This window comes from Phodopus roborovskii, unplaced genomic scaffold (assembly GCF_943737965.1).
Source record: "Phodopus roborovskii unplaced genomic scaffold, PHOROB, whole genome shotgun sequence".
Classification (NCBI taxonomy): Eukaryota; Metazoa; Chordata; class Mammalia; order Rodentia; family Cricetidae; genus Phodopus; species Phodopus roborovskii.
The window spans coordinates 16,471-39,706 of record NW_026125307.1 but is presented as its reverse complement, the minus strand read 5'-3'; the positions used below and the strand labels follow the sequence as shown (position 1 = coordinate 39,706).

Sequence of the window (23,236 nt, the reverse complement as noted above, 5' to 3'; positions counted from 1 at the left end):
GCTGTGCACTGCAAATTAGTATTTCAGCCAGCAGCACATCCTGCTCATAGGCTTGTGTAAGTGTTGAGCGTATGTGGGGCTGAGTCCTGATGACATTTTCCTTTTGCTTAGCTTCAGACAGCCGAGTCCAGGCGTGTGCCGCTGTGTGGAGGATGCCCAAGGAATTAGAATCTGGCAGCCACGAGTCCCCCGACGACCCTGCAAGCACTGCACAGACCCTGGAGCTGCTCTGTCACCTTGACAATGGGGCCCACGGCAATGTGGCCTGGTAGGATGCTACACATTTTCTACAAGGGGAAGGAGTGTAGAGCCTGCTTAGGTGCTGTGTGTGCGCGCACAACTCCCCTCACTTCATCCTGTTTCTCCCCTCTCGATGCCCCACTTCTGGTACTCTTTCTCTTAGATGTTTACCCTCCGTTGTCACTCTTTAGTGCAGGTGTTTTCCAGGCTACCCTTCCCTCTTCTAAATCAGCATTGCCTGGTCACCTGACTGAACAATAGTCTGGCCAGGCCTGGTGCAGCACTTACAGCAATCAGCCATCACCTCAGCTTGAAAGCACTCAAGTTTCTTTTCCTGTGGACTACTCAGGAAGGAAGGGTATGCCTGGAGGTATCTCCAGTGCTCCTGTGTTTCTGCCCTTTCCTTTGGTTTCCTGTCAGTCCTGTGGCATGTGCAGAGATGAAGAAATGTGACTGCCATTTGTGGGGCCCCTGGGTAGTCACTGTCTGTGTGGTTAGAAGTTGGCTTTATCTACCTAGGGCCTCCACACAGTGAGCAATGGCTGAGACACCATGGCTTCAGACTTCACTGCATGATGCTGGTATGGCTTTTCCCTGCAAGAATTGTTGCTTTACTCGATACCATACACATCAATGTCTATGCCCGAGCCATGTGTGCATGTGCACGTCTGTGAGGAGACACGGGTCATCTGCAGGCAGTCAGCTCACTGATTAAATAAATCTGACCCAGCAAAATGTATTGAGCATCTGTTGCACATACCCTCCAGGCTCCCACGATGATGGGGGAACATCAAGAGACCTGACCCTAGGGAGTCATGGTCCCCAAGGGAGACCCAGAGCTTAATAGTCCCCCATGACAGGATGGGCTGTCATGAATGTGTACTGTGCCCCAACAGGACTGAAGAGGGACTCACTTGGAGATAGCACTTGGAACTGGTCACTGTGGGACCGGACTGTCACTGTCAGCCACAGTCAAGCTGTGTGGGGCTCTGGTGGATTCAGTGCTAACGTCAGAAATTTGTTTTCATGGCTGCTGCTATGTTTGTACTTGGTAACTGGTCACTTGCTTGTTCCAGAGCAGCTCTGAGTGTGGATTCCATCCCAATCTCCCAGGTGAAGGGAAACCAAAGAGTCCAAATAGTCACTGAACTGCAAGAGTAGGCATTTCTGTGCTATCACTCCACTGCCTAAGTAGAGTCATGCAGAGTTTATGTCGTATAGCAATGTGTTCCCTGATTAACAAGGCCTCGGTGTATGGTCATGGGTGCCGTGTGTGTGTGTGTGTGTGTGTGTGTGTGTGTGTGTATGTGTTGGGGGGCATGGGTGCCACGTGTGTATGGCCATGGGTGCTGTGTGTGTCTGACCATGGGTGCCGTGTATATGCATGTTTCCAAGGTGCCCTGTGTGTATGTTATCAGGGTGCCACATGTGTGCATATTTCTGGGTTGTTGTGTGTATTTGTTTTCAAGATTCTGTGTGTGTATGTTTCTAGGGTGCCATGTGTATGTGTGTTTTCAGAGGTACAGCAGTACTAGAGAGCAAACAAAGGATCCCATGGCAGGTGAGCCATCACTTGGAGAGGGCTAGTTCTATCCAGAAGGTTCCCAGCTTGCCTGACAATTACGTCCTTGGCTTCCCAGAATGCAAGTACTCTTGTCATGCACTACTTAGAAGGGCATGCCACATGCGTGTGCACTGGAGGAAACAGTATCAGAGTGCCTGCTCAGTTTCTCTATGCCCATGTGTGGTTGATGCTGATGTCCATGCTCAGATTGGTCTAGAGTGCTCTTGATTCTGACTATGCTGTTGTTCAGAATGTCTCAACTTCTTTTTGGTTTTCCAATGCATCATTGTACATTCTTTTTTCACATGTGCTTGTTTTGGGTGTATTGCTTTAAATAACTACAGTTCTACTACTATTGGGAACTCTGCACTCTTGATTTGGCTTCCTGTGGTAGCTGCACAGAACATTATATGGTTCCACTGTCCCTGGAGGTTTCACAGCAAGCATGTGTTTATGTGTGTGAGTACGGTTCCCACTACCCCATCACTGGAAATGCCATCTACAGTCACTGCAAGAGTTACCTGCCAGGACCTTAATGTGGAAATGTGGTACTTAATAGAAAAGTAATGACTTAACGGTAAGGCAGTGGGGGCTGACAAGTGTTGCTCAGACACCTATTTTCTCTGTACTGTTGGGATAGAAGCTCCATGCTGAGCTTAGTGGAGTTGGCAGGTGACCAGTAACTGTTGGTAGTAACTTTCTGGCTCTGCTTCCACTCTTGGGAGGTCCTGTGCTCCACCTCCCCACCCCCCATCATGACCCGGCATTATCACATCTATGCTATCATCTTTCCAACAGCCAGTTCCAGCCAGTGATTCCTGCCCCAGCTTATACTCCCTGCTTAGTCAGGGGCTGTGAATTCAGCACCACGGACAGCACTGGCCTCAGAGGCTGGGAATGAATCCCCGCTCAGCCACAGAGGGATAGGAAGAAGGCCTGTGCATGAGGCAGGCACCCCATCAATGAGTCAGGGTCCTTTCTCCACTGAACCTGCGAAAGTGCCTGCCAGTGTCCTTAGCCTGGAGAGTGATGCAGAGTGAAGAGGCCTGCTGACATCTTAGAGGGCTGCTGGACTTGTGGCAGAAGCCTGTTTGTCTCCCGGCCACATGAACAGAAACAGCTATCATCACTTGGATCTGGCTGCTATTTCATGTGTTGGGAATGCTTAATCTCATCAGAGAAGGCTTCCAGTCCACTCACATCCTGTAGCAGAAGGCAGATACAACATGGGAGGCTTTTGGGGGAGGCTCTGCTACCTTCCCTAACATGTTTTTATCCCCATTCAGATTCTCAGGTGGCTTGTTGTTGCCCTGGGGGAGGCAGTGAGCACAGGCACAACCTTGGCTCTGACTTCAGGTCCAGAGACAACAACCTACCACATTTTCACTTTGGTCTTTTTTTCTCCTGTGGGTTGGGTGTTTGTGGGGTTGTCAATATCTTTCCAGCTCTTAGTTAGTGAGATGCCATGTGTGGACTCTCTCCTGACACTCAGTGCCACAGGACTTTGCTACTAACCCTCCAGCAGTGAGTGGGGAGTCTTTTCCCTGGCGCCTTTGCATGTAACAATGTGCCATCTGTTCTGGCTGAGGTGGCTACACAAGGGACTTGCCAGAGAAATGATCACAGTATGTCCCAGCAGAGGACTGGAAGTCACCCAGTGGCATCCCTCTGTGATGAGGCAAGTGAGTCCACAGGCAGCTTCCAAGTAGATGTGGACCCAACACTGGGGCTGTTTTGGCCAGATATTGTTGGTTTACTGTGACATTTTGACCATTTTTGTGTGTCATACACTGAATCATCAGGCTGTATACAGTTGCATTTCTGTCTTTCTTTTACCTACTCCCCCCCTCCCCCCCCCCAAGACAGGGTCTCTCTGTGGCTTTGAAGGCTGTCCTGGAACTGGCTCTTATAGACCAGACTGATCTCAAATGCACTGAGATCCACCTGCCTCTGCCTCCCAACTGCTGGGATTAAAGGCATGCACCACCATTGCCCAGAACAGCTGCATTTCTATAGTTGGAATCTTCATAGTACAATGAACAGAATTCTACTTGTCAACAGTGTAGGATTGGAGCCAGGAAGAGGTGATTGTCAGTATCACATTTCTGAGTCCATTACACCCTTTCACTCTTTAAGAGCAGATGAGAACTATCTGTTTATTTATTATGTGATGAATGTTTTGCCTGCACATAGGTGCTTTTACCATGTGTACCTGGTGTTCAGGGAGGGGCCAGAAGAGGAATCACTGGAACTGGAGTTACAGATAATGTGAGCCGCCATGTGGGTGCTAAGAATAGAATTTGAGTCCTCTGCAGGAGCAGCCACTGAACCATCCCTCCAGCTTGAGGATGATCTCTTTAAAATTCTTCCATTTATGTTTTGTGTAGTTCTCCTTGAGTTAAGTGACTAGACTCATGCATATGTGATGTTTTAGTGTGGAGTGGTGTGTTAACTCTGGATCACCATGCTTGAATGCTTCCAGCACTTTCTCTCTGCCCAGCTGGTATACCCTAGCATCTTTAGGGGTTCTTATGAAGGAGAGGCTTTCTGGAGCCCAGCCTGTGAGAAATGAAGGAGACTTTTCCAAGAGTCATTTGATGCAACAGCATCACCATGGGTTTAATGGCTGATTCTGCCACTCTCCATCTCCTTCTGATGATCAGAAAGCCTAAATTTAGCTGCTTGGTAGTGAGCACTTTGGCCAACACCTCACCACGCCCTGTTGTATGTGCCCCTTCCAGTAGTGTATGGAGCAGTCCTGCAAACCACTTCCTTCTCCTTCATAGGAGAATTGCTTTATTAGTTGTCAGAAGCTTTGAAGATGTGTATAAAATTAATTGCAGCCCCCCCCTGTGGCATCTTCCCAGCTCCAGCATCCAGGATCTGGCTTGTGGAGGTATCAGTATTAAGCATGCAACTCCATGCAGGTTTTTCTCTGGTAGCATTCTGAGTGACTAGCATCGCATAGTCAACTGACCCCTGCTTCCTGAGCCAGCTGCTGAAGAAGAAACACCCTCCCATACTGATAGAGTAAATATCACACTGAAATGCCAGCCAGGCCGAGCATGCAGGATACCTGGGAGGGCCGATGTGCATAGCAAGATGGTGATTAGGAAGTAAAGGGCAGGCATGGTGTTGAGAGAGGAGAGGGAGGGGACCCAGAGTGTGGAGTAGAGGATCTGGCCCTGTCTCTTTTCTTCTCTTAAGGTTTATGTGAGGAACATTGAACATTGGCATAAGATAAGTATTATGTGGAACAAGTTGATGGTTGTCCCAAGTCCTGCAAAGCTGCTTGAGGGAAGGGAACACATTTGAGGTTTTCAGAGGTTTGTGTTCTGACTGTCCTGAGACAGCAGAGATTTGTCAGTGATTTCCGCAGGTCAGTGTTAGATGGACCACATCATTAGAAGAGTCATCCCATTGTCCCTGCAGTTCATAAGCTGGTTCCCAGCTCCTGGCCAGTACTAAACTTGTCCCTTAGATGGTTGCTTACTTTGTACAGGAAAAGGACAGTTCAACGATGTCAAAGGGCAGTATGAAAATCCTTCCATGATTCCTCAGTTACCACTGTAAAAGCAATGTGTGTCATTATCCTTGCTCCATACGAATATTAGAAAAGTCAGGTGTTAAAATGCAACTTACAGTTTTTCCTGGGAAGAGTCAAAGTACAGAAGTCTAAAAATATAGTGTGGGAAGTATAGGTCATTATTCACAGCAAAGAGAAACTCATATTCTCCCCAAACTTTAGTTCTTCTTTTCATTAAATGAACTGTTTTAGGTGTGTTTTTGCTTTGGTCCTTTTCTGAACCGAGTGTCCTTTTCTGAACTCAGAACATGGTAGGAAACGGAGAGTGCCATTGTGCCCTGTGGAGAGGGAGGAAGCTAGGCCATTCTGCCTGTCACCACCAAGTACTGCAGACTGGGCAGCTTTTAGATATCAGAATTCCATTCCTGTCCATCTTGATATCTAGAAATCTGAGCTCATATACCCTGCAGTCCTGGCATCTGATGATGTCCCTTTGTCCAGCTCATCAATGGGTCCTGTCACTGTGTCTTCATGTATATACAGGAAGATGAGCTCCCAGGGCCTTGTTGCTTCTGATATGGCCACCAGTGGTTTTGAAGTTCTGTTATTGAAGCTTGAGGTCCAGTAACAATTTTAAACCTAAAATTGATGATCCTGTGTGTAGGACATTTCTCTATAGCTGGCATTCCTCATGCTAAGGAGGTGAGAGATGAGAAGACTGAATGACTTACCTGGATGATCAGAAGGGCATTCCAATATTAGTTTGCTTTTTATTTTAAAATTTACTGTAATTTAAAAGCTACCTTTGAACTTGCTGAGACCTAGGAACAAGAATCTCTAGTTATGTAATGTGTCCTTGGAGTCAGGTGAATATCACCTGATCTTGCTGTGTTCTCCCTGAATCTTATGGGGACTCCAGCAAGGAGAGTGTTGGGCATTGGTAGCCTTGTGAAGGAGGCTGGGGCTCTGAGCATGAGCCAGGGCAGGGTTCAGGTTTGGGGTGGATTTTGAATTCCCTGTATTAAGATGACCTGAACCAGCACTGCTCTTTCAGCCATAAGGGTGATGAAGAACAGGCTCTGCTCTGCCCATCCCTCAACCTTCTTCCACTCCAGACAGCAGTGTATCCTGGGGTCTGTGTGGAGTGGAGAGTTTGTGTTTCCCCTCAGTGCATAGCTTCACTTTGCTCTTACAAGGTTGGTAGGAGAGGGCTTCCTGGTTACACTCAGTCTCTGGCCCTCTTTGACTGGTAAAAGGCATCTCTCTCTTGAGCTAGGCATACACACTGTGGAGCTGTGCCCGAGCTGTTAACTGGATGTTATACTTCAGAGAAGAAGAAAGCACCTTTCAAAACCCCCTTCCCCTCACCTTCAGGCTGTGTTTGCCCTTGGCTTTCTGTCTGCTTAAAAGTGGAATTTTTCTGGTTGATGGAGCCATAAGTTTGTCCCAGTGAGATGTAAGAATAAACAAACTTTTAATAACCAAGTCACCTGGTGTCAAAAGTTACATGTTTGCCTGTCAGAAAGTTCCCAGGCAACATATCAACATGACTCTGTCACTGGAAGTATTCCTTATGTCACAGCATGAAGGTCCTACACCTCAGCAGGTAGATCAGAAGGGCTTGTTGACTTTCTGATGGTGGCTCCCAAAGCTGCTTTTTCAAGCCTTATAGCACTTGTGTGAAGTTTATTAACCAGATCTGTGTGTCATGGGAGCATTGTTTTGGGATCGTAGGAAAGAGTTTATTACTGAATTTATTATGCAATATTATTTTTTAAAAGAGTTGACTTGCATAGACGCATTTCTTGCCTTTCCCTACTCAGTAAGTAACACTTGGAAAACCTGGCAGCTGTGGTTACTGCTTCTCATGCAATGGGACCTGTGTGGCTGTTCTGCCCTCTTGCTAGCTGTCCTGTGCTTCCACTTCTCTTCCTTGATGATCAAGGGAAGTTAGGAGGAGCATGGATGCCAATTGCAGATTTAAGTTGTGCTGGGGTTGCTTTGAGAGTTTCCTGATGGCCATGGAGCTGTCCCTTCCCCAGGTGTAATAGAGAATCATTAGTTTTGGGCTCACATGCTTAAAGGAAAGTGTGCTTTTGTTTGGACATGAAACCTGCTGATTTAGAGCTGTCATCCTGTTCCTGTGACCCTCATTGGCTTCCTCCAAGTGCCTCATCTGTGACTTCTTTGGATTTATTCACAGTCAGCCTTTGCTTGTGTTTTTTGTACCATTGTTATATAGGGGCAGAACACACTCCATCTGGCTGTGTGGTACTGTGTTCTTGACTTTTTAATATTGTTTATGTCCTCATTCCTTGGTAGAATGTGATAAAAAGTGGGTGATTTTTATGAACAAAAAATAAATAAAACTTAGTTTGGAGTGGAAGGGATGGCAGGAACCATAGGCCGTTTCCCATTTATAGTAATGTTTCATGAACACAAGAAGACAGAATTTCCCTTTTTATTGCCTGTTGTGTACTACAGCTATCATAAACAGTGATGACCAGAGGAAGGCTCCCTATAAAACAGCACCAGAGGCCATGGCCATGTGTAAAGGTCTCTGGCAGTGAAGCTCTGGAGAAGGTCTGCCAGCCCTGCCCAGTGTTGCAGTTCCACGATGCCTGCAGGAAACTGAAATCCTTTTTACCCATGTCTCATGAGCACATGCTATAGGGTAAAAGACAAACTGCAAAGTAAGAGTTAGGACAAGGAAGGTGGGGCTTATCAACAGACAGGTGTGTCCTGAAGGGCCCACTCAGGGTTCGTGCAGCTACTGGGGAGCATGAAGGGCTCCTCCCTGCAAAGTCCCATGAAGTGCCCGCAGCAGAAGGAAAGCCTGCAGGGCAGAGTATGTTTTCTGTGGGTTGTCTGCCTTCTGCACACAAACTGCAGGACACAGTTTTCTGGAGGAAGAGACTTGGGGCTTCTCTTTGTATTTGGACATGTCTTGTCTGATGGCAGCTTCCCTTTGTTTGCCGTCTGTGTGTCCCCTATAGGTGTTGTGTTTGCTTTGCTTATAGATTCTAATTGGTGAGCTGCCAGAATTTCTTCAAATGTTGAGGTCTCTTACAATGATGACATGGTTTTCTGGGAGTCTACTGTCAGGGATTCCAAGAAGCCTGACTCCAAAATGCCTTGGCTTTTAGGGGCTGGGACTGTGATGGTAGCGGCGGGAAGCTGCTCTGTGTCCCTGACTTGGGATGAGGTGGATCTTGTGTGTGGTGGCTTGTGGTTTCCATGTTGTTTCTTCTCCTCTCCAGTCCTTAAGCCCACTTTGGACTTGTCCTACAAGGAAGTGTCCAGGAGCTTTCTCAGTCTTGCTAGGATGGTTGGTTGCTTCCTCTGACTCATTTAAAAAGCCTGACTAGCGAGCTATTAGTGGCAAGTCAGTATGGCCCTGGAGCACCTGGGACCATGGGTGGGCACCTGCATGGCTTAGGGTGGGTGACTACCAGAATAATTAAGCCAAGTACTGTGAAGGTAACTCTGTGTTCCAGTACTCCAGGTGCATAGGGGAGCAAAACACGGCTTAGTGTCTACACTTTACAGATCAATAGCTAAGTGTCTGGCCTCTGCTGGTTACCTTCCTCCTAAAACCAGTCTCTATGGCATATTTATATAAATGGGGTTGTATTATTGACAAAAATACCTGACAACAGAATACCTAGGAAAAGAAGGAAGGGTTTGTTTTGGCTCGAAGTTTGAGAGTAGTCCATCATGTCAGGGAAGGCATATGACAAAAGCAGTTTGTGGCTGAGGTGTCAGGAGGGAGTGTTGATCACTCTGCTGTCAGGATGCATATATAGGTAGGTAGGTGTGTGTGCGTGTGCGCACGCGCGCACACACACACACACACACACACACACACACACACACTCTCTCTCTCTCTCTCATTCTCCTCTCTAGTTACTTCAGGACCCCAGTCCCTGAGATGGTGGTCTCTATGGGTGTGATGATTCCTCCTCAGCTAACGCTCTGTGTAGCAATGGCGGGAACATTCACAGTGTCTACAGGACATGGCTGTCACTTGGCCCTGATTGCAAAGCACACCTTCCTCTGCTGAGCCTTGACCTAGGGTAAGCAGGTGATGTTGAGATTCCAACTTTCAGACAGGAAATAGGAGGCAGTTGTGGGCAGTGTTTAGGAATGGTGTTCTTTATCCCAAGCCTGTTACATCAAGACCAAATCCCAGTGCTGGTCAACATTTAGTAGGAGTTCTGGTGGGCAAAGAGTGGTTGCCTAAAGGAAGACTTTGTGTTACTTTTTGGTTGGTCACTTTCCTTATGTTGCTATACTCCACACCTTAAAATTGGGCAGTCATTAGGAAACATGTCAAATCTTTACTTATAACTTTGCCATGTCTTGGAGTTGACATGACCATTTTGAGTCCTACCTGAGAGCTTTAGTTGAAGGACCCCAAGGGTTTTTCTGGCACTGGGCTCTGAACAGAAAAGTCAGACATTTGTAAGGTGAGTGAGAACCTGAAAGCATCAACCTACTGCAGCAACCTTTGAGGTATGGGAAAGTCACAGTGAGCTTTGGTTGTTGGTGTGTGTATGTGTGTGTGTGTGTGTGTGTGTGTGTGTGTGTGTGTTTGAAGCATGCCTCTAGTGACTGAGAGTTGCTGCTGCTACCATCTGCACAGTAAGAAAGAGCCAAAGTTGAAGCCCTGAACTGATACCATGAGTAAGCCCATGTTTAATCCCCAGACTCTGTATGGGGAAGCGAACACATGTAGAGCAAGTGCCATACCACTGAGCTACACCCCAGGTTTGCTCAAGCTGCCTTGAACTCATGCGCCCCCCTCCCCCAGCTTCCCAAGTAGCTGCAATTAAAGACTTCTGGCATCAGTAGTAGGTATATGATCATTCAGCAGGTAAAATATGTATATATTTTAAAGACAGTGTCTCACAGGGTAGCTCTGGCTGACCTGGAACTAACTATGAAGCATAGGCTGACTAAGAACTCACTACTGTGCAGGCCAGGCTGACCTGGAGCCTACTGTGTAGCCAAGGCTGGCCTCAGACTCACATAACGCTCTTCCTGCCTTTGCCTCCTGGGTGCTGGTGTTAAGGGTGTTCAACACCATGCTGGCTTCTTTTTCTAGTCTCAATTTACTGTCTCAGGGATTTTTTTCTTGCAGGCTTGTACCTTAGCCACTGTTACTAATGGAAATCATTTGTGACTTTCAGTTTCATAAAACAAAGAAACAAACAACAACAACAACAACAACAAAATGACTTCATTGAAATTCCTCACTCAGTTTTTTGGGAAAAGAAAGCATTTGCTTCACAAGTATTTTCTACCTGTGGCCTGCTAAATCCCATGACTTACACTCTCTCTTCTTCAAGGCATGGCTTTTGGCTAGAGACATGTCTGTCTTCTCTTTGCTGAGTCCCACACCAAGGAAAGGTAGCCTTTTGTTGGAAGTGAGGGCACTGTGAGCCAAGGTCAGGGTGTGATAAGAAGCTGTAGTGGTGTTCAGGAGATGTCAAGATGTGAATGCAGATGCTTGTCATATAGGCTTGGAGCACTGTGCTTCTACAGGGACACTGGGGACAGAGAGTGGGGACACAGAATGAATAGGGTAGGCATTCTCTCTCTCCTTCTCTTAGGGTGCCAGCAGCCCTCTGTTCTATTCTGGCCAAAGCCTGGGCCATTTGATTTCCTTTGAACTCCTGGGCAAGTCTTCTGTGGTCTATTCAGAGGAGTCTGGCAGTGTGGCTTGACAGCTAAGACCATGGCATGCTCTTTCCTCCCAGGTGGTTGTCCTGAGTGGACAAGGGAGCGTTGCTACCATTCTGAGGGTTCCATGCCTGTTCCTAAAGTTAGCAAAAAGGATGTCAATGAGGAGGGACCCACATGTTTGGAACAGAGTAGTAGCATGAATGGACATCGAATGGGTGACTTTTGGGTATGTTAGATAAGACTGAGCATGATGGCCACACGGACAAATTAAGAGCTCTGTGTCCCTGCTGATCTTTTTGCTCTGGCAATAATGCAGCCAGCATTTGCCTCCTACTCACTGGGGTCTTCCTGTAAATGAAGTTTTATTATGTCATGCCTGCCAAGGTTTGGTCTTGTGTCTCCTACAACTGCTTTTATGCATTAGGGAGAACTCTGCTGGTCCAGAAGCCACACTACTCATCTAGTCCACACTGTTTACCATCCAGCCCGTGTGGAGGAGACTTGATGACACCCACTGAAGCTGCTTGATGCAGCAACTCCTGACTTGGAGATTTTCACATTTTTGCTAAACAGATTCTGGATCGTACTTAATGTTGTGAGTAGTGCTATAGTTTTTATTTTCCAGTTGAACAGATTTGATTGCATGCTAAAAGGAAGACTAGTGATCCTCTGGCCCGGTAATTGTTCACCTGTCCAGGCTTCTTGCTGAGAATTTGCCCCAGTGAAACAGTGATGAAATGAGTCCTCTCAAGTCAGCAAGGGCTCTGCAACAGCTTCCTTTAGACAAAGTACCCTAAAGAACAAGTTCACAAGAGACCTGGAAGCAGCCACTCACACTTTATAGGGGGTACAAACTACCTCGTCACCAAAGCAACAGATACACTTTTTGGGGAACTGGGAGTTCTTAACAGAATGGCCAGGATCACATTTATGACCAAAAATGGGAGTGCACCTCTGTGGGGAAGAGGCTGTAAGCACATCTTTCAAACCAGAAATTGCAGTCCCAAGAACTGTTCTTGACATGTGCCAAAAAGTTTATCTCCCAGATACTTCTGCTTTATTGTATGAATCAGTTATGTGAAAATTTGGAAAGAGCTCAGAACCATCATGTAGCAGTAACCAGATTTTAAAGGCATCTCTCCTGGGGCTGGAGAGATGGGTCAGTGGTTAAGAGTATTTACTGTTCTTGCAGAGGACCTGCACTGGATTCCCAGTACCCACATGGCAGCTCACAACCACTTGTAACTTCAGTTCCAGGGGGATCTGAAGTCCATTTCTGACCTCTCTGGTTACCAGATACTCATGTGGTATACAGACATACATGCAGGCAAAACACCCATACACTTACAATGAAAATTTTAAAATGTTAAAAATTACAGAAGTCTGTATACTGACTCCTGTGAGGCCTTCGAATAGAAGTATATGCATTTGACCTAGGATATTGACCAGGATGTTGACATTTTAATAAGGAACAGAGGTTGCATGGTGATACCAATGGCTGGGGACAGTCCTCCAGGGAACCTCTGTGATTGTGTTATTGGCATCCTGCATGTTAGAGACAGCCTAGAGAGCACATGTCCCAAGCAGTGTGTCATCTCAGGTGGTGAAAAGGTGAGGGTTGCCAGCCTTCCTAAATTCACATCTTTTAATTTGGGCATTTGACTTTGTGTGAGCAGAATAAATTAACATCGAGGTTCAATGAGGTGTCACAAAAGCAGGTGCCATCCCTGAACTTAATGCCCAGAGGAGGGTCCTTTAGTACCCACTGAGGGGCTGGTTATTATTTTTCTTAACAAGATTTGTTAGATGTGGGTGGTTATATTTTCCAAGCTCACTGAAAAGGAGAGAAGACAGTGCTGGCAGAGGGCACATGGGAACAGTAAAGATGATGGTCAGCTGAGCTGCCATTAGCAAACCTTGGTGAAGAGCAGGGAAGCCAGTGCCACAAACACACACAGCAAGTCTGTGTGCTAAGTCCCCAAAAGCAGCAAGATGGGGGGAGAGTGAGAGAGGGAGGGAGAAAGAGAGAGAGAGAGAGAGAGAGAGAGAGAGAGAGAGAGAGAGAGAGAGAGAGATGCAGTTGGAAGTCAGTTTTTAAGGGAAATAAATGTCCTAGACAAATGACAGTGGTATCACACACAGCAAGCTCACGGGGTGCAGCAAAAGTACCTCTAAGAAGGAATTTCTTAGTGATGAGATGAGTATCTTCGTGAAGCGTGTAGTGGCAAGTATCTGCATTAAGTTTATAGTGAGGAGTGTATGCATTATGTAGTGGAGAGTATATAAGTGTGTTGTGGTGAGTGTCTGTATTAAGTGTGAAGTGGTGTCTCCAATTAGGAAAGAGATCACATGCAGGACCCAGCATGTGGCAGGTGATGACATGCAGTGCTTGGCATGAGCAGGTGGTGACATACAGTGTCTGGTATGTGGCACCATGTCTTGCATAAGGCAATGGTGACATACAGTGCCTGGCATGTGTCAGGTACTCCTTAAGTGTCGAGTCTCACTGCAATATTGTTGTAGCAGGCTTCCTGTTGAGAGTTGTGCTATGCTAAAATTGGTCGTGCATTATTTCCATAAAATCTGACAAGGTCCCAAAAAGATAAAATTTAACAAGCTTAGTTTTGCCTGTGGAGTTTAAGAGCTCCCAATTTGTGTTCCCACAAGGAGCACCAACATCATAGATAACACTGCTGACAGAAAGGCAGTATGCCAGAGCACTGCATCTGGTACCCTAGGAATGGGTACTGAGAATGGGAGTGGACACATTTGGACATAAAGGACAAAGGGGCCTAAGCATCTGTGTCCATCAAGGGCCTGCAAGACTTTACTCACCTGCTTTCAGCAGTCACAGAATTACTTCCCCAGCAGTTCTCTTCCTGAAGAGGCACCTGTACCCTTGGGGAGCAGCTTTTTTCCCCTGAGGAGGGAGACTGTACTCTTGGCGAACAGCTCTGCAAATGGGCTTCTCCTCCCTGAGCTGTACCTCATATGTGGGCTCTCTACTCAATTCTCCTCTGTGCATCTTAAGTACACTGGACATACTTGCCCATGCAGTGCTCTTTCTTCTAGGTTGGGGGAATTGACATTTGGCCAGGAATCCAGACATTCAGCTGTGAACAGTGAGGGGTGGTTCACCTGCCACTTAGAAAAGCAAGGGATAGATAATCCCATGCATCCAGTGGGGGCAGCTTACTGCTTGCTGTCTGTCGGGGAGGTGATGAGAGGAGGTGCCACGTCTCAGGAATCTCAGTATCTGCAGATTGTGGTTCCCTGTAGCTGACTTGCCCTTTCCAGTCTCAGTTCTGGGCCAGTGAAGAGCAATGGTATTCCCACCTCAGATCAGAAGGGAATGTAAGATGCTGGGTGTGCTTCTCTAAGCTCCATAGCTGCTATCTTTGGTCACAATATTCATTGTGACCTTCAGAACACAAGCAACAGAGACTTTGTGTCTGGGATATGAAGCTTTGTAAATGCTCAGCTGTAAGAAACTCAAAACTGGGTTATTTTTAAAACAAGTGAATGCTGCCTCCTATGAGTCTTAGCACGTGTGGCTTCTCTTCAAATTAGAATATATTTCTCCTTTTCGGATATAAAAGTTACTTCTACAGTCACGTGAAAATAATTTTATCCATTCCCCTGTTCAAAATACTGAGAAATGTGAGCTTTTTCTCAGAGACAGACAGATATGCCCATGAGGAGGCAGGGTGGAGCAGTGTATGATCATTACTCTGGTCAGGGGAAAGGTGCCATTGCAGGCTTGTATTAGCAGGAGTGATGTCTTGCTCACAGGGTCCTTTGAGCATTGGGTTAGGATGGTGTGAGAGCACTTTGGCTGGTTCTTTGTGTATAGGTGACTTGTCTCATTGCTGTGACCACATATCTGGCAGAAGCAACATAAGGGAGGAAGGGTGTATTTGGGTTCATATCTGAGGGGATATAGTCTTCTGTGGCAGAAAAGGCATGACAACTGGAAGAAGCTTCCTGCGTATGTCTCCATGGACAGGAAGCAACTCAGATGGAAGAGAAGCCAGCCTATGAACATCAGGGATCACCCACACTGATGAGACTTAATGGGTGTAGCTTTGGAGGTATATCTAGCAGACGAAATCTCACAGCTAACTTCCTGTTCCTCTTGCTCTTAGAATCTTTCTACCTCTTTCCCACGGTGATCCCTGAGCCTCAGGAATTGTGTTGTAGTTGTCAGCACTGGACACCTCGTAGTCACTTATTCTCTGTATTTCCATCAGTTGTATTTTTTTCCGTAATGATCTTCATCTGTTGCAAGGAGACTTTTGATAAATTTAGCCTGTGGCTGTAAGGATAAATATTTAGAATATAGTTTGTGGTTTAGTGAAATGGTTGTTGTAACTTCTCCTATGTGACTTCCCTAGCACTGGATAGATGGCTGTGTTTCCTGTATCAGGCATGATTTCCCTCTTGTTGAGTGGGCCTTAAGTCAACCTAGAGAGCTGTTGGGTTATTCCCCAAAATATGCATGCCACCACTGTACCCTTGGGGTTACTGTGCCATGCTGGTGTTTCCTTAGTTCATAGGTGTCATAGCTGGGTAGACTATTGGTTGCTTCCCTCCCTTGGAAACTTGCATAGAAACTTCTACCCCCCATGAAAGCTAGTCCTCAGTGACCTGAACTGACAGGAATAAGGGTCCTGAATGGTGAGGTATTGAGCAGGAGGACAGGGATGAGAAATAAAGAAGACAGAAGCAATAGGTGGAACCAGGAGGTCATGAGTAAGCTGATGTAAGTTTATTAAGAAGCAAGCCAGACATGGCGGTGCATGCCTTTAATCCCAGCACCTGGGAAGTGGATGCGGGTGGATCTCTGTGAGTTTGAGGCTAATCTACAGAGTGCATCCCAGGGTAACCAGGACTGTTAGACAGAGAAACTCTGTCTCGTAAAATCAAATGAAACCAAAACTACAACAACAAATACAACAACCACTCCACAAACAAACAAACAAAAAAGGGGGGAGGGCACAAAATGGCCAAGAACCACTGAGAGCTAAGACAGTGTTGGCAAGAGAACATGGGGGTATCTCCAACACAACTGCCATAGAATTGATGACCACAGCCCATGGGGAGGAGTTTGGGTCCTCAGAAACCACAACCTTGATTTCTATGAGGCATTGGTTCCAGTGTCAGATAGGCTTTGCCAAATTCATTCCTGGACAAGGACACAGAAGTAAAGTTCCCTTTGTTAATTAATATGGGCTGTCTCACTCAATATGATCTTCCCTTATTTCACCCATTGACTTGCAAAGTTTATGGTTCCAGTTTTCTTTACAGCTGAATAGTATTCCATCTGTTTAGCACCACATTCTCATTATCCATTTGTCAGCTGAAAGACATTTAGGTTGTTTCCACTTTGTGGCTGTTGTGAATAGTTGTGGCAATGAACATGGCTGAGGAATTATTGCAGAGTATGTTGCAGAGTCCTTTTGCCATAAGCTGAGGAGTAGTTCAGCTGGGTAACACGGTAGATTTATTTTTAGCCCTTTGAGTACTCTCCACACACATTTTCAGAGTGGCTGGGCCAGTTTGTAATCACACTTACGGTGAATGAGGGTTCACATCCTCTCCAGCATTTGTTGTTGGTTGTTATGATGATTTTTCAATTCTGCCTGGGTAATAAGGAATCTTTAAGTTGCTCTAATTTGCAGTTCTATAGTTGCAATGGATGATGAACTTTCCTTCGTTTGTTCATTCGTTCCTTCCTTCCTTGCTTGCTTCCTTCCTTCGTTCCTTCATTCCTCCTTTCCTCCCTCCCTTCCTCTCCCCCCCCATATTTCTTTGCATTTCCCCCTTGTTTTGAGAACTCTCTGTTTAGATCCCAGCCCATCCCCTCATTAATGTTTTGTTTCTTTTGTTCTTTGATCTTGTTTTGAAACTTTGTCTTTTGAGTTCTTTATATACTATGAATATTAATCCTCTGTCAGATACATAGCTAGTGGAGTCTTTCCCATTCTGTGGGCTTCCCCTTTAACATCTTCTCCATTGGTTGTTGAGAAGAAACTTTTTAGTTTTATGAAGTCTTGCTTGTCAATCATTGGCGTCAGTTCCTGGGCAAATGGAATCCTATTTAGAAAGTCCTTTCCTACAGCTATGTCCTGTAGTCTGTGACCCATTGGAGGTTTCTTTTCTTTCATTCATTGTTCCTAGCAATTTAGGGAACTGTAAATGAAAAAAACTTTGAGATTCTATCTTATTCCAGTCAGAATGGCAAATATCAATGAAACAGCCTGTAACAAATGCTGAAGAGGATGTTGGGAAAAGGGAGCCCCCATTCCCTGTGCACCTTGGTAATATCCACCCCCAGCTCTCTTAAGACATTTGCCTCTTATTAATCCTTCAGATCCATGGTTGGGGTAGCTGGGCTGCAACAGCAGGAAATGGCTATGACTGACCCAGACAGCGAAGCAGCTCCTGTCACAGGTGCCTGGAATGTGGGTGCGGCTCTCCGATATACCCTACTTACCCTTGTAAGATGTCGACTTTGCTCTACCAAAGACAAGGCCTCACATGTGAAATCTCTTCTCCTGGTGCCTTCTCCAGCCCTTGTGGGCAACTGTTTATTCCTTAGATACTAAAGAGCTGTGTATTATGAGCACCCGAGTCAGCTTGGGACGCTATCATGACTCATGACTTGGAAGGCCAACATCCTGGAATAGGCTGGTTTAGTTCTTGGTGAGATTTCTTTTCCTGGCTTGTATGGTTGCCTTCTTGCTGTGCTCACATGGCATATATATATATATATATATCTGCACACTTTGTGCTCTCTTCTGCACAGGGACTCATACCCCATCCCTGAAAGCCGACAGTCATGATCTTCTCCCACCCAATGCTGGGGCGTGGGGTCACAGTTTGACATACGACTTTGGGAACACTGAGACAGCGGTAGTGTCTCTGACATATGTTATTAGATGCCAGTGTTAATAGTAAACACTAGATGAGGCTTTAGGCCACAAAACAGCTTGCTTAAGTGTGAAGGATGTGTATAAAACCTGTGGTTACAGGTTTGGGGGGTCCTCATTGGTCACATTAATATTTGACATTTGTCTTTCTTTAGTGTCGTGTGGGAACCGATGGGGGATGGGAAGAAGGTCATTTCTCTGGCCGACAGCCACATCCTGCTGTGGGACCTCCAGGCGAGCTCAAGCCAGGCTGTGGTAAGTAAGAAGGACAAAGGTTTCACTGGGTGGTCTTTGGATTTGGACTTTTGGATTGAATGCAGAATACACTTCCTGGTCCACACATTTGAAATTTTGAAATAATTATTTTGTAGGAATGATGTAGGGACTGAGGTGTAACGCAGAGAACTGAGTGCTAGGCCTTGTGGGTACAAGTTGGAAGCACTGTTAGCTAGTCCTGAGCCTTGAGGAGGATGGCTGAATTCAGGTCCAAGTGTGCTCTTTTCACAAGGCTTCTTTAGAAACACGTTTGAGAAGGGACATTTGTGCAGGCTTGATTCCATGTTGCAAACTAGCTTCCCATGTATTTACATGGATTTTTTAAATGAATAATAGCACTTCCTGGGAGTCAGTTTGTTTTGGGATATTCATTTTGAGTAAGTATTCTGTGTATTTTTCATGTTTGATTCCTTAGATCTTTATTTTTTAATGTGTGTTTACAGGCATTCATAATTTCATTATACTTGTTAAAATATGACTTGTAGAAAGAAGAAAACTCAGGAGCCCTGCGTTGAGACCTTATAGTGTTATGTCCCCAGGGGCCACATTGTCACCTTCACAGCATCCGTGGATGGGTGGGTCCTCAGGTGACCATGATTTATGTTTATTTGTTCCCATAATGCTTACTGAGCTCCTTTCCCTCTTGGTGCTCTACAATATTAATAACACCCCTAGGTTAAAGAGAAAACATGAATGATGATGCGTCGTTATTAATATGAGGTGAGATGCTAGGCTTCTTAAAATATTAACTGACTTTTTAAAGCTTAAGAACTCTGGCCATACTACCAAGTAAAGTTTGAGAGGCCTGTTTTCTTAGAGTATTGATAATATTAAGGGGAAAAGTCATTTTGAAAAGACAATTTTTAAACATCACCACATTCTATGTGATAATCTCAAATCCATGGGAGCTTTTTAAGAAGGCCAGGCAGGGAGATGTAGTGCCAGGGCTAGCCTGTGGACTGGTCCAGACCTGGGAATGCACTCATGACCTCCACCTTAGGAGATATGGGGGAGGGCTGGGCAGTAGTTAGCCAGCCCTCCAGTTCCTCCCCTCAGCTGTGTCTTAGCTGTCAAAGCTTTCAGAAAGGAAATACCCCTCCCCTGTACATCAGGCAGGCTTGTGATGGCCCTGGGGAAGAGCTAGCACAGCCTCTCAAGCACTCTTGGTATCCCTGAGCTGGAACTATGCCCAGCAGAGGCCCTGGGGGCACACCGTAGTTCAGGAGGCCCTCTTTGCCCTTGGCTGTCCTGCACTGTGGTCAGATGGTGAACACATCTTCACACCCCATGTCATCACTAAAGCATTTCATGGTGGGGTGATTAATCTGTAACTTATTTTCTGCAGAGACCAATTTAGTTTTCTCTCCCCCTTTTTTATCTGCTGTCAGCAGTTCTGTCAATATCCCTTTGTGACCTAGTGCCGTGGTATTTAATACAGAAACCTTCCCATCGATTGCAGCCTCCTCATACTGGTTTCTCCTTTTCTATTGTTTGAGGATATTGCCTTCTGCGGTGAATCTAATCTTATGCTCACTGCATCATTACCTTCGGCAATTAAATTGGAGATCCTTTGCCATTTGTAATCATTTGCTGAACCCTGGGGAGGCCTGGAGTGGGAGGGTCTATGGGGTGTGTGGATAGTGATGAAGGCATGGGTGGCCTCCCAGTTTCCATCTGCTCATCTCCACCTCCTGCTGCCTTCCCTCTGTGGACATTAGTGGCTCTGTCAAGGTGGCAAAGCTTCTGCTAGTGTCCACACAGGAGTTCTTCAGTGTGGATCTTACACATATAGACACAGTGTCATCTAAAGTTCTAAATCAGTGTTCACTGGAATGTTTCCTTTGACTTTTAAGTCTCTTTTTCCAGAACTAGATTTAGTTTTGAAATATTTCTCCTACCATGTCACCTGTTTTTTCTTCTTTCGTATGGTCTTGCTTGCACAAAAGCCATGGGGTTTTTTGTTTGTTTTTGTTTTGTTTTTCTTCTTGCTTTCTCTTTACTCTTTTTATTTATTCATTGAGAATTTTATACATGTTTTGATCATATTCACCCCTCCCCATTTTCCCCAGATCCTCCTCCACCTCCCTACCCACCCAACTCATTTTTAATTAGCATACAAATTATAGCTTTCATTATGGCATCTTTGAAACAAATGTTGATTTTGTTATTTCCCTCCTACCACTCTACTATCTCACTACCCTGTACTTTCCCACACAAAAGGTTTTCATTAAAAAAAAAAAAAAAAAAAAGTAAATGTTAAGCAGCACAGGCCTATAATTCCAGCTAATCAGGATGCTGAGGCAGGAGAATTGCAAATTTAAGGCTTTCTTGACTATAGTGTGAATTCAAGGTCAGAATGGACAACTTAGTAAGACACTGTTCAGAATGAAGAATCAGCAGGGCAGAGCTCTAGAACAACGGTAGAGCACTTTCAAGCACTAAACTTGATCTCCAGAATAGCAGAAACCTGAAATTAGTGATATCCCCAGGCCCCTCAGCAGCATTGCTGACAGTACTTCTGCTGTTAGCTGTGCGCATGGTGTTGCATCCCCAAAGTCCACAGTGCACAAGGTTTGCCTTTGAGTTGGACCCTGTGGGTGCAGACAGATGCAGATGTTAGGGCTCCGTGCTGCAGAACTCTGCAGGGGCCCCCACTGCCCAAAAGCCCATTGTTTAGCCCATTTTCTCTCTGTTCTCTTCTTGCTCCTCTGGTAACTGCCTGTCTGCTTACCTTGTCACTTTTTGCTCAGCTTTGTCTTTTCTGGAATGTCACAGAATTGAGACCTGACATGTGTGGTCTTCAGTTCAGCTTCTTTCAGTTTGTCAGGGCAGGCAAGGTGTCTTCTCACAGCCTGATCAGTATTACTTACCCAAATACTGTTCCTCTTGGGGACTGTCCTGTGGTTTAAGCCTGGGAATCCCCAGGAGCTGTGGATTCTGAAGGCATTCTCATCCAGGTATTCCTAGGTGCCTGTGTTTCTGTGTCCTACATTGAGGCTCATGAACCATTTGAGTTAATAATTATCTAAGGTCACATATATTGGACCTTACCCAGAGGGATGGATGATGGAACCTCTCACCAACCATGTGAGTGTGACAGGTAGTTTCTTGACTTGCTTGTGTGTGCATTTTGTAGGGTACATACAGGCTTCCTGAAGTACTTCTGGGTCTGCTCGGCTGGTATTTGTTGTGATGGCTTTTCTGGCTTCACATTTGGGATGAGTGAGGCCAAGGTCCCCTCTGGTCAGCCTCCTGCAGTGGCTGCACCTTTGCTTTGCAGAGGAGGAAGCACCTACTGCATCTTCTATTTAGTAGATGTCTTCTCATCTGCTTTATGTTTGGAGACATGGATGATATAAGAATTCCATGTCTCTAATCCAAGAAATGCCTGAAAGTCCACATCCATATGGATGAATGCTGTGTGTGTGTTTTTACCTAACCAGTGCTAGGGGACGTGGGAGGAGGATAACAAGCAGTCAGAGTGAGTAGTGGTGGCTGGCTCCACAGTGTAGATGACAGGCCTTGCTCTCCATGCAGTTCTTGTGACCTGGAGCTAAGCTTAGACTCTTAAGAGCCAGTCATGTCCCAGGCCTAGGCCATCTGATGTCAGAAGAGGTTGCAGGCAGCTTTGGAGGGGCTTACTTCTCACCAGTGTTTGAGTATATTTAAACTGAGACGTGTTCTTTGACCCTCTGACTTGGCAGATGGAAGCAAGAGGCTTAAAGAGGCCAAGGAGCCTTCTGCAGTGCCCTGGATATGAGCAACAGATGAGGAATTGGCCTCCTTATTCCAGCAAAGGAGATTCCCAAGGCCTCACCTGCCCAGCCCCCTCCATCCTTCAGGATGGCGGGATCTCAGTGGCTGACTCATGACTTCAGTTTGAGCCTCTGCAATTGTCAGTAACATTGCACCCAGGGAGAGTGAGTTTGATTTTTGAAAGAAAATTGGAACAACATGCTGTAAATAAGATCATTACTGAAATTTGTAAGCTGGCTGGTAGAAATATGAAAAACAAATGAAAACTGGTTTTCTTGTGAGACTCGAATTCCGGTGTCTTTTCTGAATCATGAAGGTTAATGCCACTTTTATAGAGTCTGGACTTGAGGTGTGGATCAGTGGACTAATGTTAAGGACAACTAACTGTGCTAGGTACAGGGCCCCGTCTATAACTTGAGACCTGTGGGGCTGAGGCAGTAGCAACAAATGTTCGTCATCTGCTTGAGGCTATAGAGCTAATTCAGGGCTAAGCCTGAGCTTTATATGTAAAGCTATCTATATGTTTAGCTTCTGGATCTGCTACCCCATTTGTACTGCTCTAGACAATCTTTGCAAAAATGCAGTATAACATTCCTTTGGTTCCTGCAACACCTTGGTATAGGGTTCAATTCTCTCCCCTGGTTAATGAACCTTATCCCAAGCATTCAAAGCTGCTGAACGTCATAAAGACAAGATGTGTTTATCACATGCAGCTTGAGTTTCTGAATCAGCATAAAGACCCTCACCAAGAACTTTATCTTGGGGAGCTTTATAACCTTTCTTTAAGCCTTGAAGTTCAAGAGCTTGCACACATGCAGGAGAGTGTAGCCAGCAGAGGGGTGCCCCTAAGGCAGGCACTGAGCAGTTACCAATGTGAACCAGCTCCCAGGAGCTGAAAAACCCGGGGAGGCATGCTTGCACATGCAAGTGAGCGATTGCAGATTAGCTGGTGGAATCAGGTGTGGGGTGCTAGCCGAATGCTGTGGCTGGGGCAGAACACGCTAGCAGGGGGATGGGAGCAGTGTGACCTAGGCACAGACGCCCCGCTGTCTGGGTGAAAACTAGTCCCCAGGTCCCATGAACATCCACATGGGTTGGGTGCCATATGCTGATGTATAGATTAAGATACAAGGGACTAGGTTTAGTACAGGTTATTAATTTTATTTGGGGAGAAGTCACTTACATAAGAAACCGCTGACCCTCAAGTCCCTGCTCCAAGGATCCACACCCAGGGTGCTCTCGTGACCCGACCTG

The 23,236-nt window shown here is 45.9% G+C and overlaps 1 pseudogene; it reads left to right on the top strand.

Annotated features, from left to right (window-relative positions):
* Positions 1-23,236, top strand: part of LOC127213751 (EARP and GARP complex-interacting protein 1-like) — a 99,495-nt pseudogene that overhangs the window by 61,959 nt on the left and 14,300 nt on the right.